Source organism: Pelophylax lessonae (assembly GCF_965119305.1).
Source record: "Pelophylax lessonae genome assembly, chromosome: 1".
Classification (NCBI taxonomy): domain Eukaryota; kingdom Metazoa; phylum Chordata; class Amphibia; order Anura; family Ranidae; genus Pelophylax; species Pelophylax lessonae.
Window position 1 is genome coordinate 108,875,618 of NC_138768.1, and position 16,365 is coordinate 108,891,982.

The 16,365-nt window shown below is 41.5% G+C and overlaps 1 protein-coding gene across 2 annotated transcripts in view; it reads right to left on the minus strand.

Annotated features, from left to right (window-relative positions):
• The window catches only part of PDE4D (phosphodiesterase 4D), a gene marked incomplete at its 5' end in the record, with an annotated part of 2,078,604 nt that overhangs the window by 1,865,489 nt on the left and 196,750 nt on the right, over window positions 1-16,365 (minus strand). Inside the window, one exon of one of the 2 annotated variants that reach the window (XM_082255263.1) lies at window positions 13,151-13,216. The exons of the other annotated variant lie outside the window; for it this stretch is intronic. Of the gene's footprint in view, window positions 1-13,150; window positions 13,217-16,365 lie in introns of those variants that run through there. 2 annotated transcript variants of the gene reach the window in all.

Consider the following 16,365-nt stretch of genomic DNA (forward strand, 5'->3'; position numbering starts at 1 on the left):
TTCTTTATGGATAGAACCCACTGTTACCTCTAAAGTACCACATGTACTTAGGGGGTTTCCTTTCTAAACCTTGTTTAGGGATTATGGTAACGCAGTACCCTCTAGTTGTCTACATAACTTTCCGCAAGCTATATTGGACTTGCTTCATTATAAGACGCTCAATGTGTGCAGTGAAATCAAAGTGAACAATTTCAATACAAGACAGGAGCCTGTACAACTGTGCAGGACTAAAGATAAGGCTGGAATTCAGCTTTAAACTTCACAAATCAGCATTTTCTTTTGAAGATTGAAAACAAAATCAAATAACCACATACTGTATATTCTATAATGTGTCAAATATCATTTGCGCTGATCCCAACTAAACATTTCACTCATGACTTGTACCAGTGCTAATATTATAATCAAATCAATTGAGATCATTTAAGTTGAAGTCATGAATCTTTGCACCACAGGATGTAACTAATTATAATTACATTTCATGTTAATTACATTTCCATTAACCTGCTGAACATTTACATATATATCAAACACAGAAGACGTGTAAATCTTATATAATTATGTTTGTGACTCTGTAATGATCTATTCCTTTTTGATGGACACAATTGAGCGTGTTAATAAAAAAATTGGAGCTCATTAGAATAAGCAGTCTGAATTCTTTTGTTTCAAAGAAGATTACAGAATGGCGCTGCAACCTGATTGGTTCCTACAAACAGCCCTTTTTCTTTTGTCCCTCAAAAATCTGATTTCTATTTGCATTTTACTTTGCTTCAACATATTATGACTAATGCATTTCTGAAGAGCTAGCAGTGACAAGAGCTTCCTTACCAGATTTTGAGAGGGGAAAAAGTGCCTCTCAAAGGAAAGGAGAACTTATACTCACCGGCCACTTTATTAGGTACACCTTACTTGTACTGGGTTGGACCCCCATTTGCCTTCAGAACTGTCTTAATTCTTTGTGGCATAGATTTAACAAGGTTCAACATTCCTCAGAGATTTTGGTCCATATTGACATGATAGCATGCTGCAGATTTGTCGGCTGCACATCCATGATGCGAACCTCCCATCCCACCACATCCCAAAGGTGCTCTATTGGATTGGGATCTGGTGACTGTGGAGGCCATTGGAGTACAGGGAACTCATTGTCATGTTATAGAAAGCAGTGGTGAGATGATTTGAGCTTTGGCACATGGTGCATTATCTTGCTGGAAGTAGCCATAAGAAGATGGGTACACCGTAGTCATAAAGGGATGGCCATGGTCAGCAACAATAGGCCTTGGCGTTTAAACGATGCTCATTTGGTACTAAGGGGCCCAATGTATGCCAACAAAATAACTCCCATACCATTACACCACCACCAGCCTGGACCGTTGCTACAAGGCAGGATGGATCCAATGCTTTAATTTTGTTTACACCGAATTCTGACCCTACCATCTGAAATGGAGACTCCTCAGACCAGGCAACGTTTTTCCAATCTTCTGTTGTCAAATTTTGGTGAGATTGTGCAAATTGTAGCCTCATTTTGCTGTTCTTAGCTGATAGGAGTGGCACCTTATATGGTCCTCAGCTGCTGTAGCCCATTTGCTTCAACGTTCGATGTGTTGTGCGTTCATGGTATTTTGCATACCTTGGTTGTAACAAGTGGTTATTTGAGTCACTCTTGCCTTTCTATCATTTCAAATCCGTCTGCCCATTCTCCTCTTACATCAACATTTTTGTCCACACAACTGATGCTCACTGGATGTTTTCTCTTTTTTGGACCATTCTTTGTAATCCCTAGAGATGGTCATATGTAAAAATCCCAGTAGATCAGCAGTTTTTGAAATACTCAGACCAGCCCATCCGGCACCAACAAGCATGCCACGTTTAAAGTCATTTATATCCCCTTTCTGATGCTCGGTTTGAACTTTAGCAAGTCGTCTTTCCCACGTCTAGATGCCTAAATGCATGGCGTTGCTGCCATGTGATTGGCTGTTTAGAAATTTGTGTTACCAAGCAATTGAACAAGTGGCCGGTGAGTGTATATCCTTTTTTTTTATTTTTTTATTTTTTTTATTAACAGTAGGTACCAACAGAGCCCCACGATAAAATAGAACATAAGATGTACAGCCATAAATACATAAGTGTCCATCAGTTGACCAAAATGGCCTCACCAAATAACAAGCACCAATTAAACAGCATGGGAGAACACAAGGTATCAGTCGATCAAATGATCGTGAAATCAGTGCAGAGCTGAGGTGCATAAATAAAGTATGCCATGAGAGAGAACTGCTGATTTTATTTATCATAAGAGATTTAAGGAGCCTAGAAAAGAGAGCAGAAAAGGAGAAAAATAGGAGCAGAATGAAAAAGAAAGAAATATATATATATATATATATATATATATATATATATGTGTGTGTGTGTATATATATATATACAGTATATATATATATATATATATATATATATATATATATATATATATATATGTGTGTGTGTATGTATATATATTTATATACATACAGAGGGGACATTAATGATTTGATCCCCTGCAGACTTTGCCCACTTACAAAGCAATAAAGGGTCTATAATTTTTTATCATAGTTGTTTTTTAAATGATAGAGACAGAATATCAACCAAAAATCTAGAAAAACACATGATACAAATTTTCTAAATTGAGTTGCAGTTTTAAGCAATTGTAAAGTCTTGTTTTTTTTTCCTATAAAAATACCAAACAGGTATGCACACATCTCAGGAGGGATTTTGGTCCACTATTTTTTACAGATCTTCTCTAAATCCTTAAGGTTTCTTGGCTGTCTCTTGGCAACTCAAAGTTTTAAATCCCTCCATACATTTTCTCTAGGATTAAGGTCTGGAGACTGACTAGGCAACACCATGACCTTAATGTGCTTCTTCTTGAGGCACTACTTTGTTGCCTTGGTCATGCTGGGATACCCATCCATGACCTATCTTCATTGTTCTGGCCCGAGGGAAGAAGGTTCTCATCCAAGATTTTACAACACATGGCTCCATCCATTGTCCCTCAATGGGGCAAAGTTGTCCTGTACCTTTAACAGAGAAACAACCATAAAGCATAATATTTCCACCACCATGCTTGACTGTAGGGATGGTGTTCTTAGGGTCATAGTCAGCATTTTTCTTCCTCCAAGCACAGTGAGTCCCTCTCTTCAAGAAGGCATATGTACAGTCATGCCAATGAACATCTAAAATATTCAGAGAAGATTTGGGAGAATGTGCTGTGGTCAAATGAGACCAAAGTTGAGCTCTTTGGCATTAACTCGACTTGCTGTGTTTGGAGGAAGTAAAATGTCGACTATGACCCTAATAACAGCATCCCTACTGTCAAGCACAGATGTGGAAACATGATGCTTTGGGGCTGTTTCTCTAAATGTACAGGTCGACTTTGCCGCATTAAGGAGCCAATGGACGGGGCCATGTATTGTAAAATCTTGGATCAGAACCTTCTTCTCTCAGCCAGAACACTGAAGATCAGTCATAGATGGCTCTTTCAGCAAGACAATGACCCAAAACATACTGCCAAGGCAACAAATGATGGCTCAAGCAGAAGCACATTAAGGTCATAGAGTGGTCTAGCCAGTCTGCAAATCTTAATCCTATAGAAAATGTATACAAGGAACTGAACAAGTTGCCAAGAGACAGCCATGAAACCTTAAGGATTTAGAGAAGATCTGTAAAGAAGAGTGGACCAAAATCCCTCCAAATATGAGTGGCCAGGTTGAGTGCCACTGGAGACAAGCTTGCAACGCATGTTGCAAGAAAGTAGCCTCAAAGGGAGGCAAAAACAAGCAGTAGAGAAAAGTGGAAGACGTATGGGGATAATCAAGGCCTTGCTGACCAAGTGATGTAAATAAATGAGCTGACCCTGAAAAGAGGCGCGCTGAGGCATGTCTGCGTTTGCGACCTACACAGGGGTACGAGTTGTAAGTGTGAAAGGGCAAATGAGTGGTATGAGTTGCGACTGAGAGCTTGTGGCAAAGAACCTCGAGAAGGAGACTGTGTAGTAGAAGCTTGTGTTGCCTGTGAATGAGTAATGAGTGGTATGAGTGGTGACTGAGAGCTTGTGGCGTGGACCTTGTGGGGGAGGCCATTTTGCGGAAGCTCATAGTGCCTGTAAACGGATAATGAGTGGTATGAATGGCGACTGAGAGCTTGTAGCAAAGAACCTGGAGAAGGAGGCAGTGTAGCAGAAGCTTGTGGTGCCTGTAAATGGGTAATGAGGGGTATGAGCAGTAACTGAGAGTTTGTGGCAGGAACCTCATGGGGGAGGCCATATTGCAGAAGCACAGTGCCTGTTGGAAAAATGTATTATATTTATATATGTTTTTATTTTAATTTTTTTTAGCATGTTCAACCTAGTGCAGGATGGAACAACCTGAACATGACTGACCTAAGGGAGAGGCGACAGACAAGAAAACATGAGTTGCTGAATTGTGTACCACTGGAGACAATGAGTGGTTGGATCGTGTGCCACTGGAGAGGTGCTTGCAACGATTGCAAGAAAGTAGCCTCAACAGGGAGGCGAAAACAAGGACAAATCGTGCTGACTCGGGTCAGAGTTATGACGCTAGAGTATCGTATGTGTTTCAGTAAGTGCGACGTATGAATGGTCTGAGTAACGACTGCTTACTTGTGGCTGGAGCCTCACGAGAAAGACCGAGCTGCAGGAAGCTGTGATGTGTGTGACAACTGAAATTGACTTGTTGTCAATGTTGTGCTGAGGATACGAAACTCTATGTCGCTTACATGGCCGGGATTTGAATAGGATAGCATATTGGTCAATTTTTTTATGTGGAACCCCTGCATTCGCCTGGGGAAGATGATCATTGGGCAGCTACATGTCTTATGATGGGGAGATGGGTTCTTGCCTAATCCAGGTGGTTCATAAGAACTTGAAGTTATAAGACCCATACCAATTATTGGCCAGCGGGGTTTTTCCATATCAGTCTGTGTTTGATGATTTCCCTTACAAATGCTGGAGGTGATGCTTCTCATGGGCTTCCTCTTTCCTCCCCTAATCGCTTCTCAGTCCTATATTACTGTATAGAGGACTTTGTGAAAAAAAAAACACCAGTAGTGGATCCTCCTGTTTCTTGCCTTGTCTTTGATTATCATTGAGGACAAAATGTCTTCTTGGGCCTCTTTCACACGGCCGCTCCGGTGTTTTGCTCCGCTGCGGGACTTTTTTTTTTTTCACGGAGCGGATGACATTTGTGTCTTCCGCTCCGTATGTCCGCATATCATCCCATCCGTTTGCGGATGATATGCGGACATAATGTAAGTCTATGGCATTGCGGATGTCAGCTGATGACACCGCTGACATCCGATTTTCCTTCCTTTCTGTTGTTTGAACGGAGGAAAAATAGGGTTCTGTTCCATTCCAAAAAACGGAACAGAACTGAAAGGAAGAAAATCGGATGTCAGCGGATGGTATTCCGCTGACATCCGCAATGCCATTGACTTACATTATGTCCGTAAATCATCTGCAAAAAAATAGGAAGATTTGCGGACATACGGAGCGGCCGTGTGAAAGGGCCCTTAGAATTAAATTTATTTTACTTATTCAATTTAACTGTTTGTCCAGATAAATGTTCATTCACTAGAGCTTTGTTTAGGGCTGGTCTAGACTAAACAAATTAACTAACACAGTGTGATAAGTGTACCAACTCAAGCCCTAAGAAAAAGTGTTATGTTTAACCAAAGTTAGAAGCTTGGAGAAAAATGTATACTATTAATTTAAAAAAGTGTTTATAAAATACAAGCTCTCAATCTTTCTTGTAGCATAGTCTGCCTGAATCATAAACTAGCTGGGGAAAAAAGGAAAGCATTACAAATCCTTTAAAAAAAATATATAGCTTTGTCAGAACCCCAAGAGCACTAAATTAATTGGGCTTTTTAAACTTCAACTGCTCAAAATGCTTAATAAGTCTCCTGATACTCATTTTACTAACCGCACTCTGCAGCTTCAGCAAATCTCCAGATGAGGAATAGTTAACATGACTACAAATCTATTTTTATACCTGATATCCATAAGCGGCAATGAAAACACTAAACATGCTAATGGTGCACCCAGCTACTGATCTGTGGCTACAAGAAACTCCCAGAGTCTGTACATCCTTCAACTGTGCTGAAAAAAATAAAAGGCAGTGCCATTAGCTCACACAGTACTACAGGTACTCTTTGATTGTGACCAAGAAGAAAGCTTATTGTTAATGAAAGGACTGAATATTATACCCACCTACTTTGTCCCTAAATCCAGTTGAGGTTGCATGAGCTACTGTGATGGCAGTACTACCACTATACTGAGGCAGCAGGTTCATTCCTTCCCAGGTCCTGTCAAACAAGGATTGGTCTCCTGCTCAACCACAGATGCAGTAGTACAGTGCTGATGTCAGTGAGCAAAGCCAATAACATGCGACAAACAGCATCTCTTCTCCCAGGTAAATAAACTGTGTGCACAATTATTAGTCAAGTTGTATTTTTGAGGATACATTTCAATATTGAACAACTACAGTGCTCTCAGTCAATCCAAAATGTTAATGAACCGCAAACCTGAATATCTAGAAAAGTAAAAGTGAGGTTTTGGCTTTCTTAGGTGAATATCTGTGTGCGTTCAATTTTTGGCCAACTATAAAGTGTGCAGAACTATTATGCAACTAAATAGAAAACAAACATTTTCCCATGTCACTTGTTTATTTTCATTTGTTAAAGCAAGAATAATAAAAAAACAACTCAAATATGAAAATTAAACATCTCTGACCTTAAAAAATAAAAATAAAATAGTGACTAAGATAGCTACCCTTCTTTTCAATAACAGTCATAACCTTCCATTCATGGAGTCTGTCAGTTTCTTGATCTGTTGATGATCAATTTTTTGTGCAGCAGCAACCACATCCTCCAAGACACTGTTCAGAGATGTGTACTGTTTTCCTTCATTGTAAGGGTCCTTTCACACGAATGGTGAGCCCGACGGACTCTGTTTTGCTCAGCGGGGATCGATCCGCCTATTCCCGCTGAGCAGGCGAATGACAGCTCCGCCCCCCCCTTTCTTTGCAGAGACAGAGCTGTCAGAGCCCCACTCTCCTCTATGGGAGATCAGATGAAAACGGACCGCCTGTCTGTTTTCATCCGATTCTATCCAATCCGATCTTCCAGACGGATGGAAAATAGGGTTTCTATCCACCCCGATTTCAGGGACAGGATCAGATCGGATAGCAGCTGGCGTCAGCGGAGATGTCTCTGCTGACATCCGCTCCTCCATAGGGCTGCATAGAGCACTTGATCAGGTCCACCTAAAAAACTGACAGACGGACCTGATCGGAAAGCCCGTGTGAAAGGGGCCTAAATCTCCCATTTAAGAGGGGCCAACAAGTTCTTTATATGGTTTAGGTCAGGTGAGGAAAGGGGCCATGTCATTATTCTTTCATCTTTAAGGCCTTTACTGGCTAGCCACACAGTGGAGTACTTCGATGCATGCAATGGAGCATTGTCCTGCATTAATATCATGGTCTTTTTGAAAGATGCAGACTTTTTCCTGTACCACTGCTTGAAAAAAGTTTCTTCTAAAAACTGGCAGTAGGTTTAGGAGTTGATTTTGAGTCTATCTTCAACCTGAAAAGGTCCAGCTAGCTCATCTTCAATAATACCAGCCCATACCAGTACCTCACTCCACCTCCTTGGCATCTGAATCGAAGTGGAGCTCTGTGCCCATTACTGATCCAGCCACAGGCCCATCCATCTGGCCTGCCAAGATTCACTCTCATCTCATCAGTCCATCAAACCTTTAAAAAATATGTTTTAAGCCACTCCTCTCGATTTATACAATCCCCCGATGCTTGCCCCAGAGGACTCCCTTCCTTGTTCTCTTCTTCTACTCTTTTCCTTGTCTTCTCTTTTTCTTTCTTTCTTCTTTTCATCTCATACCTATGATAACACACCTTTTGTGTTATTCTTCGAATAAATATTCCTAACTACTGTACTCTCCCTATGGAATTTACTTATGCATTTTAGTGCATAGATTATAATGTACGAATGCGTATTACCTTGGAGTGTGGGGACTGTATACTCCTACTCTAGGGTTTCTCTTGGCACAGCACACCTACTCATAGGAAGTCATGTACTGTTAGTTTTCTATATCTGTTCTCAGTTGGAAATTTTTTTTTTTCATATGTTTAATTCTGATGTATTCATTTGTGTTGACTTACTGTTTTAACAACTTTGCTAAACAAAAAATCTGTCTGTAGTTATATCTTGGCCCAGTCTTGACATTTTAACTTATGTGTCTTGTTCAGTGGTGGTCGGGTTTCAGCCCTCCTTACTTTGGCCATGTCTCTCTGAGCACTGAACACCAGGTAGGTTGCAATTCTGGAATATGACAGGAGTGGAGGATACAGTAATGGGTTCCTGGTAGCTTCACGTTTGATTCTTCTCAAATCTTTGGCAGTTAATTTGCATCTTTTTTTCTCAACACGTTTCTTGCAACCCTTTACCTATTTACAACAAAATGTTTGATGGTTCTCTAATGACACCTCAATATCTTAGCAATTTCAAGAGTGCTGCATCCCTATGAAAGACTTTTTACATTTTTTTTTTACTTTTCAGAGTCAGTTAAGTCATTTTTTGGCCCATTTTGCCAATACCTGATATGCCTAAATTCATTAAGCATTCAGGTTTAAACAGCTTGGAGTTGAACAATATGCATAAAAATGATGATTTGATCAAAATGCTTACCTGCCTAATAATTGTACACACAGTGTAATGTGCTGAAACCAATGATTTATTTAGCTCTTCCTGACCACCAACTGAAAAAGGATCTTCACCACTGTCATCAATGTAACAAAGGCACTATATTGACCACCAATGCAACAGAAGGCACTATACTGACCACCAATGTAGCAAGGCGTATTCCATAAACCATGAACGCAAGAGGAGGCCCTATACTGACCTTCAATGTAACGGGCAGGGACACTGAACACCAACTCAACAGGGGGCATTTCACTGACTACAAATGCAACAAGAGCCATTGTACTGACCACCAATGTAATGAGGGAATTATACTGACCACCAATGTGAATGGGGCACTACACTGACCACCAATGCAACACAGATACTACATTAACTACCAATGTAACTAGGGCACTACATTGACAACCAGTGCAACAGCGGTTCTACAATGACCTGCAATGTAGTCAGAGCACTACATGGAACATGAATGTATAGGGGGCACTATGCTGACCACCAATGTAATTGTGGAACTACACTGACCACCAATGTAACGGGGCACCACTGAACACCAGTGCAACTAGGGCACTACACTGAACACCAGTGCAACAGGGGCACTACACTGAACAACAGTGCAACAGGGGCACTACACTAAACACCAGTGTAAGGGGGCATCACAATCTTGGCTGTCTTATTATTTGTATAATTGATAACTTTGTCATATAGAGAGAGGGGTGTTAAAAAAAAAATGATTCATCCCTGGTGCCAAATAGACTGGGGTTGATTTACTAAAAGCAAATAGGCTGTTCACTTTGCAAGAGAATTGAATAATTATTAAGATTATTTTAAACAGACCACATAGCCAAACATTCAATGTCTGTAACCTCATACTTTACTGAATAAACCTGTTAGAGCACTAACAATCAAAACCAACAAAAATGTGACTTTCTATAGAACGTAATAATTTTCTCAATTTGTTTCATGCAGTGCCGGAACAAGGTCATCCATTGCCCAGGGCAAGGGTGCCAAACTTGCGCCCACCCCCCCCCCCCCCCTTTCCCTTAGGGTTAGGGTCAAGGTGCCACCTATCCCTGCAATAAACCATTGCCCCCAGGGCAACCGCCCCTCCTGCCCACTTGTCCTGGCCCTGGTTTCATGAACAATGATCACTTCTTCAAGAGGATAATAACATAGGATTTGAATCCAGAATTATTTAAAGCCACTAGAAAAGTGCAAATTTGTACAAGAGTCTGACCAACTTCAATGGATGATGCAGGAGAGCAGAAGAAGAACCGACCCACTCTGTACGCCATATACATGCCCATACTATGTTAATATTCTCCATGGACAAATGTAGGAGAGATAGAGCGGCTTAGGGTTTCTGGATGAGTAATCTGAGGAGACTGACTTGATCAAAATCTCATAGGATCACTATCACAAGAGTATTGGACCACAATCAGTCCATATTCGAGTGGTTCTTGGCCCAGGTTCATGATCCTCCTTTAAGTATAATGGAATTAAATTGTGCCTGTAGAAAATCCTCTGTTGGTTTTTATGCTGCTCTCCTCCTTCAACCAACCATTGAAGCTTGACAGACTCTTGCAGAAGTATGGCAATTTTTTTTTTTTTATAGTGGCTGAAAATAGTCTAGATTAACAACCAAAAACAGTGCAGTGCTACACTATTGTGAATCAATAATCTATTCCCAGCTAACATTGGTATATAAATGAGTAAGGGAATAAACACATTTTAAAATCCCTGGTTTTTGCTAGTCCCCTTGCTTTCCTATTAAAAACTGACCACACTAAGCCGGAGAGCACATCGTGGTCAGTTCTCTAGCTGTACTGGGAACTCAGTGTGCTCTCCTTTAATGAACATACTTGTCCTGACACTCCCCCACTGCACAGTCATTCCCTGGCAAGCTCAGTGTGCTGCTGCTTCTCCTCCCCCAGCTCCTATGCAGCTGAGAACAGAGAGAATATGATTATTTATAAAAAAATAAAAAAAAGGAAGAAAGGTATTTGTGTTTTTTTATATTAATACAAAAATTTTTTTTTGCCTTTCATTTCTATTCTAGGTTGTTTTACAAGTTGATCATTTACAATCGTTTACAATCACTTTAAGGTAAAGGTGGAGTGATCACTTTTTTGGTGTCAGCAAGCTCCTATTGATTTTTTTTGATTCTTTAAGTTATTGCTCAGGTTGACTATTGGTTATGTTCAATAAGTCTAGATCCATATGCTATGTTTATATCGCTGGAAGAAGTGAATGTTGTTCATGAAACATGTTTGGGAAACAATTTGTTTCTATGGAATGGTTGAATTACTATTTAACACTTCATAATTTGCAAAAAATGGCGAGCTAAATTCATAGCAATGTAAAATGATGGGGAATTATGGATTTCAAATTGCTGTGCACAAATGTCGACTGAAATGAAATTGCCAGCCCAAAAGATGTAGTTTTAGTTTTTACAATCCTTTACAGTATGTTTTAAATAAACTAATGAACTTTTGAACGTTATTGTTGCGCTCTTACACTTTGCAAAGGAACTTTCACTTTGTAAGGGAATTTTCTCTCGGATCAGTAAATAATTTGAAGCTCTGTTGACTTCCAACATGTACATACGTGCAAGCAAAAATTATTTTGTTCATATATATATATATATATATATATATATATTAGAGATCGACCGATTATCAGCAACACTGATATATCGGGGGCCGATATGCACTTTCCCGGATATATATCGGGACCGGCGGGTACCGATATTGCCGATATTGCCGTGACGTCATCGCATATGTTGCGCCACGTGCCTCCGCACACTGGTCAACTTCTTCTTAGGCCGCCTCCCTCAGCCTTGTTACAGAGTCGGTCGGGACAGTGAGTGATCTTCTAGTTCTTAAATCACAGTACAGTGACCAGTCACAGACACAGTGCATGTTGTGTAACACAGCTGCCGCGGCCACCCACCACCCACAGCTGCCCGGTGCCAGCAAGCCACCCAGTCCCACACACCCACAGGCCTGTGTACCAGCCAGCCACAGGCCCTGCCTTACTGTACCAGCTAGCCTGCCACAGGCCCTGGGCCTGTTCCTGCCAGCCACCCACCACACAGGGTGCCAGCCAGCCAGCCACCAAAGGGTGCCTGCCAGCCAGCCACCAAAGGGTGCCAGTCAGCCAGTCACCCACCCACCATAGGGTGCCAGCCAGCCAGCCAGCAACCAAAGGGTGCCAGCCAGCCAGCCATCAAAGGGTGCCAGCCGCCAGCCACCCACCACAGGGTGCAAGCCACCCACCAAAGGGTGCCAGCCATCCACCCACCACAGGGTGCCAGTCACCACAGGGTACCAGCCAGCCAGCCACCAAAGGGTGCCAGTCAGACACCCACCAAAGGGTGCCAGCAAGCCACCCACCCACCACAGGGTACCAGCCACCAAAGGGTGCCAGCCAGCCACCCACCCACCACAGGGTACCAGCCAGCCACCACAGGGTGCCAGCCAGACACCCACCAAAGGGTGCTGTTGTCAAGCAAACAGGAATGGTGCTTTTCTGGCCCTTAAAAAAATTGATAAAAAGTGTCAACAAGGCTTTTATTTTGTCAAATTTGGTGCTGAAATTGACAAGGCTTTACTAGATATGAAAGTGAATGTGAACAGCTAAATGGGTCCCATGGATAACCATGTGGTGATGTAAATGTTTGTTTTTATTGCATGTCCTTTTAACCTGGATAGCAGCACACTTTTACTTTCAGGCACTGCAAAGCTTGTGACATGTCCCAAGACAGTTAGGGAAGTGTAAGGGCAGTTTTCGGTAGCATATATGAAAAATTAGGCAAATAGGAAGAGTAGCCTAAAGCACCATATCTAATAAGCCTCCGGGGAATAGTTACAGAAACATATTAAGAGCCGGTTCACACTGAGGCGACACGACTTCGGGGGGCGACCTGTGAAGTCGCGTGCACCGCTGTGCACCGCGACTTCGGCGCGACTTGCAGGTACAGGATCCTTTTTCTAAGTCGGAGCGACTTGTGTCGCTCCTATTAGTGAGTGTAGCAAAAATTATCAAATTTTAATGTAAATACAACATAAGCAAAATCCAACATGCAGATATATTATGTAAAATAAAACACCTTCCCACCATCACCATGAAAAAGACAACGTTGTTTTAAAAAAGTTTTCGGTAGCATATTAATGCATTTCACAAGACCCACATATATACTCTAAAAAAGTCTGCGCTCTTGTTAATAAAAGAAAATATTCCTGCTAATTTTAAAATGATCATTGATGAACAGCCTTCGCATAAATCATCATAAATACTTAAATATTGAACAGTCAAAGCATTAATACTAGACAAATGTGCATGCAAATGTTGGTTAACTTGCCACCACCACACACATATACAATCCATGTACCTTGTACAGGGTCAGCTTTTTAGAAATCCTCTTTCCAAAATCCGTAGAGAAGCCCCGATGGAGTCCCCAGACGAGGCTTACAAGCTTGTTATAATATCAGACAAGTGTTTCTGCAATTAAATTGTTTGCTGTGCTGGGAATCTAAGCTGCACTGTATGCTCGCTGAGTTCATTTCCTCTCAAATAAAGGTTATTATGAGGAGGAGAATAAGAGAAACTAAATTGGTTGAGTTGACCTCCCCTGGAACTGAAATGGTTCTTCATTGTCACATTGCATCCTGCCAAGAGTGACTATTGCCAATATAGCCAGTGCCTGTGTATTGTCACTGTTCACAAATGACTGATTTTCTGATTCACGAACATTAACCACAGCAATACAATCACTTTACTATCAGCCAACTAAAGTCTCCTAATAATGCCTAAAAAGGAAAAGTATCAGGTAACTTTTAGCTTGAACGCATGAAACAGCTACCCCAAAATGTTGGGGATCTTCAAGTCTCAGCATACCATCTTCTATATGTATACTTTTTTAAATGGTTATATATTGATAAATGAAAATATCGAATTTGTAAGAAAAGTAAATAGGACCTCATAATTAAAGTGGAAATTGAGCTACATGCATGACATACATTACATTAATTTTTAACCCCTCTTGCAGTATTACTAAAGAAAATAAAAAATAAAACACAAGTAAGAGAAAAAAAATTAGATAATATACTCATCTTTCCCCCGGCTTATTCAAACGGGTGGCCAGGAAGCAGTAAAAACAGGCAGTTGAGCCACAGCCCACCTAACATTTAAAAGACTGTCTGAGAGGGCTGTTTACATTCTGCATGTCAAGTTGCACTGCCTGTCAAACTTAGCCATTCAAGTGAATTATGCCAAGCTTCAACTGCAAGTCAAATGCTTGGCTAGAGGTTAAGATGCATTGGTCATGTTCAGCACAAAAGAAAAGTAATTTGGCTAGTGGTTCCATGGACATCAGTTGTGTGTGCCGGGTCTACAAAGTTTTATTTTTGTTTATTTTTTTGGGCGGTAGGCATTGTCATTATGTATTTACAAAAAAGGGACAATTTTTAGGGATTTTCAATTTTTTAATAAAGGACTTACATAGTTACATGATTAGTCTGGTAGAAAAGTCCATCCAGTTCAACTCACAGAGAAAAAAAACACCCCATATACGCAATCCTATACCTACAGCTAATCCAGAGAAAAGGCAAAAAATCCCCAATAAAGCATGATCCAATTTGCTCCAATGGGAGAAAAATTGAATTGCTTCCTGATCCCCCAAGAGGCAATCGGATATGCCCTGGGTCAACCCTACTAATAAATATTAGTATCCAGTTACATTTTGTTTTTAACAAACTACTGAGTTGACCAGAACCAACTCTTAAAGGAAGTCTATTCCACATTTTCCCAACTCTTACTGTGAAGAAGCCTTTCGATATTTGGAGGTTAAATCTCTTTTCCCCCAAATGTAAAGAGTGCCTCTTGTCCACTTTGATGACCTTAAAATGAATAAGTCTACACCAAGTTCACTATATAGACCACCTATGTATTTATACATGTTGATCATATCCCCCCTAAATCTCAACTTGTCCAAAGTTTGAGAGTCTTTATTTCTAGGCTACATCTTTTTTTTGTGAATAAGTAACATAGTTGGTCAGGTTGAAAAAAGACACACATCCATTTAGTTCAACTCATAAAAGAGAAATAAAAATAAAAATAAAATCATACATAAATATTTACCCACAGTTGATCCAGAGGAAGGCAAAAAACCCCAGCAAAGCACGATCTAATTTGCTACAGCAGGGGAAAAAATTCCTTCCTGCCTCTCGGGGGCAGTTGGATATTTCCTGGATCAACCTTACCTATAAATGTTAGTATCTGGTTATATTATGTACATTTAGGAAAGAATCCAAGCAATCTACTGAGCTAGCCAGCACCAGCTTTTGAGGGAGTCTATTCCACATTTTGACAGCTCTTACTGTGAAGAAACCTTTCCATTTGTGGAAATTAAATCTCTTTTCCTCTAGATGTAAATACTGCCCCCTTGTCCTCTGTGATGACCTTAACCTCCCTGGCGGTATGATTATTTCAGATTTTAGGTGCTGAAAGCGGTATCATTATTTTGCATGTCATTTTTAAGGACGAGCAGCCCAAACCAACTAGTTACATATGATTTTTTTTTTACTGTGCGTTCTTCTTTATAACATTTTGGTTATGATAAAGATTGAAACACAAAATCATAAATTATAATATAATAAATAACTAGAAATAAGTTAAAGTATATATATATATATATATAACATTTTTTTAAATCAAATGCAGTCTCACCAGTGCCCATGAATTCAGCCTCCTCATCAGCGCAGTGCCCACAAATGCAGCCTCGCCAGCGCAGTGCCCATACTTGCAGCCTCGCCAGCGCTGTGCCCATACTTGCAGCCTCGCCAGCGCTGTGCCCACACTTGCAGCCTCGCCAGCGCTGTGCCCATACTTGCAGTCTCGCCATCGCTATGACCATACTTGCAGCCTCGCCAGCGCTATGCCCATAGTTGCAGCCTCGCCAGTGCTGTGCCCATACTTGCAGCCTCGCCAACGCTGTGCCCATACTTGCAGTCTCGCCATCGCTATGCCCATACTTGCAGCCTCGCCAGCGCTATGCCCATAGTCGCAGCCTCGCCAGCGCTATGCCCATAGTTGCAGCCTCGCCAGCGCTATGCCCGTATATTGCAGCCTCGCCAGCGCCAATTACACTATGTGAATCACTTTTTGAAAGTCCAGGAAGCAGCGCCGTGAGGTAGAAGGGGGCGGGCGGGGCCGAGGAGACGGAAGGACGCACGTGCGGTCATCGGAAGTCCCGGCGCCTATGATAGACGTCGGCATAGGAGGGGGGACTTCCGATGACAGTGCGTCCTTCCTTCTCCTCGGCCCCGCCCGCCCCCTTCTACCTCACGGCGCTGCTTCCTGGACTTTTTTTTTTTCATATTGGCGTATAACACGCACTGCTACTTTTTCCTCCATTTTTAGGAGGAAATACGGTATATATGCCCCGTTTAGGAGATATTTCGTTGGCATGCAGCCAGTGACATCTCTGGTGCATGCGCTCTGAAGGAATGGCTGCCCGTGCCGTTCCTTTAGAGCCCTGTACCGTGAACAGCGGCTCCCGCACACATGCACGGGAGTGACGTCATTGCGGCTCCGGGCAATCAGATG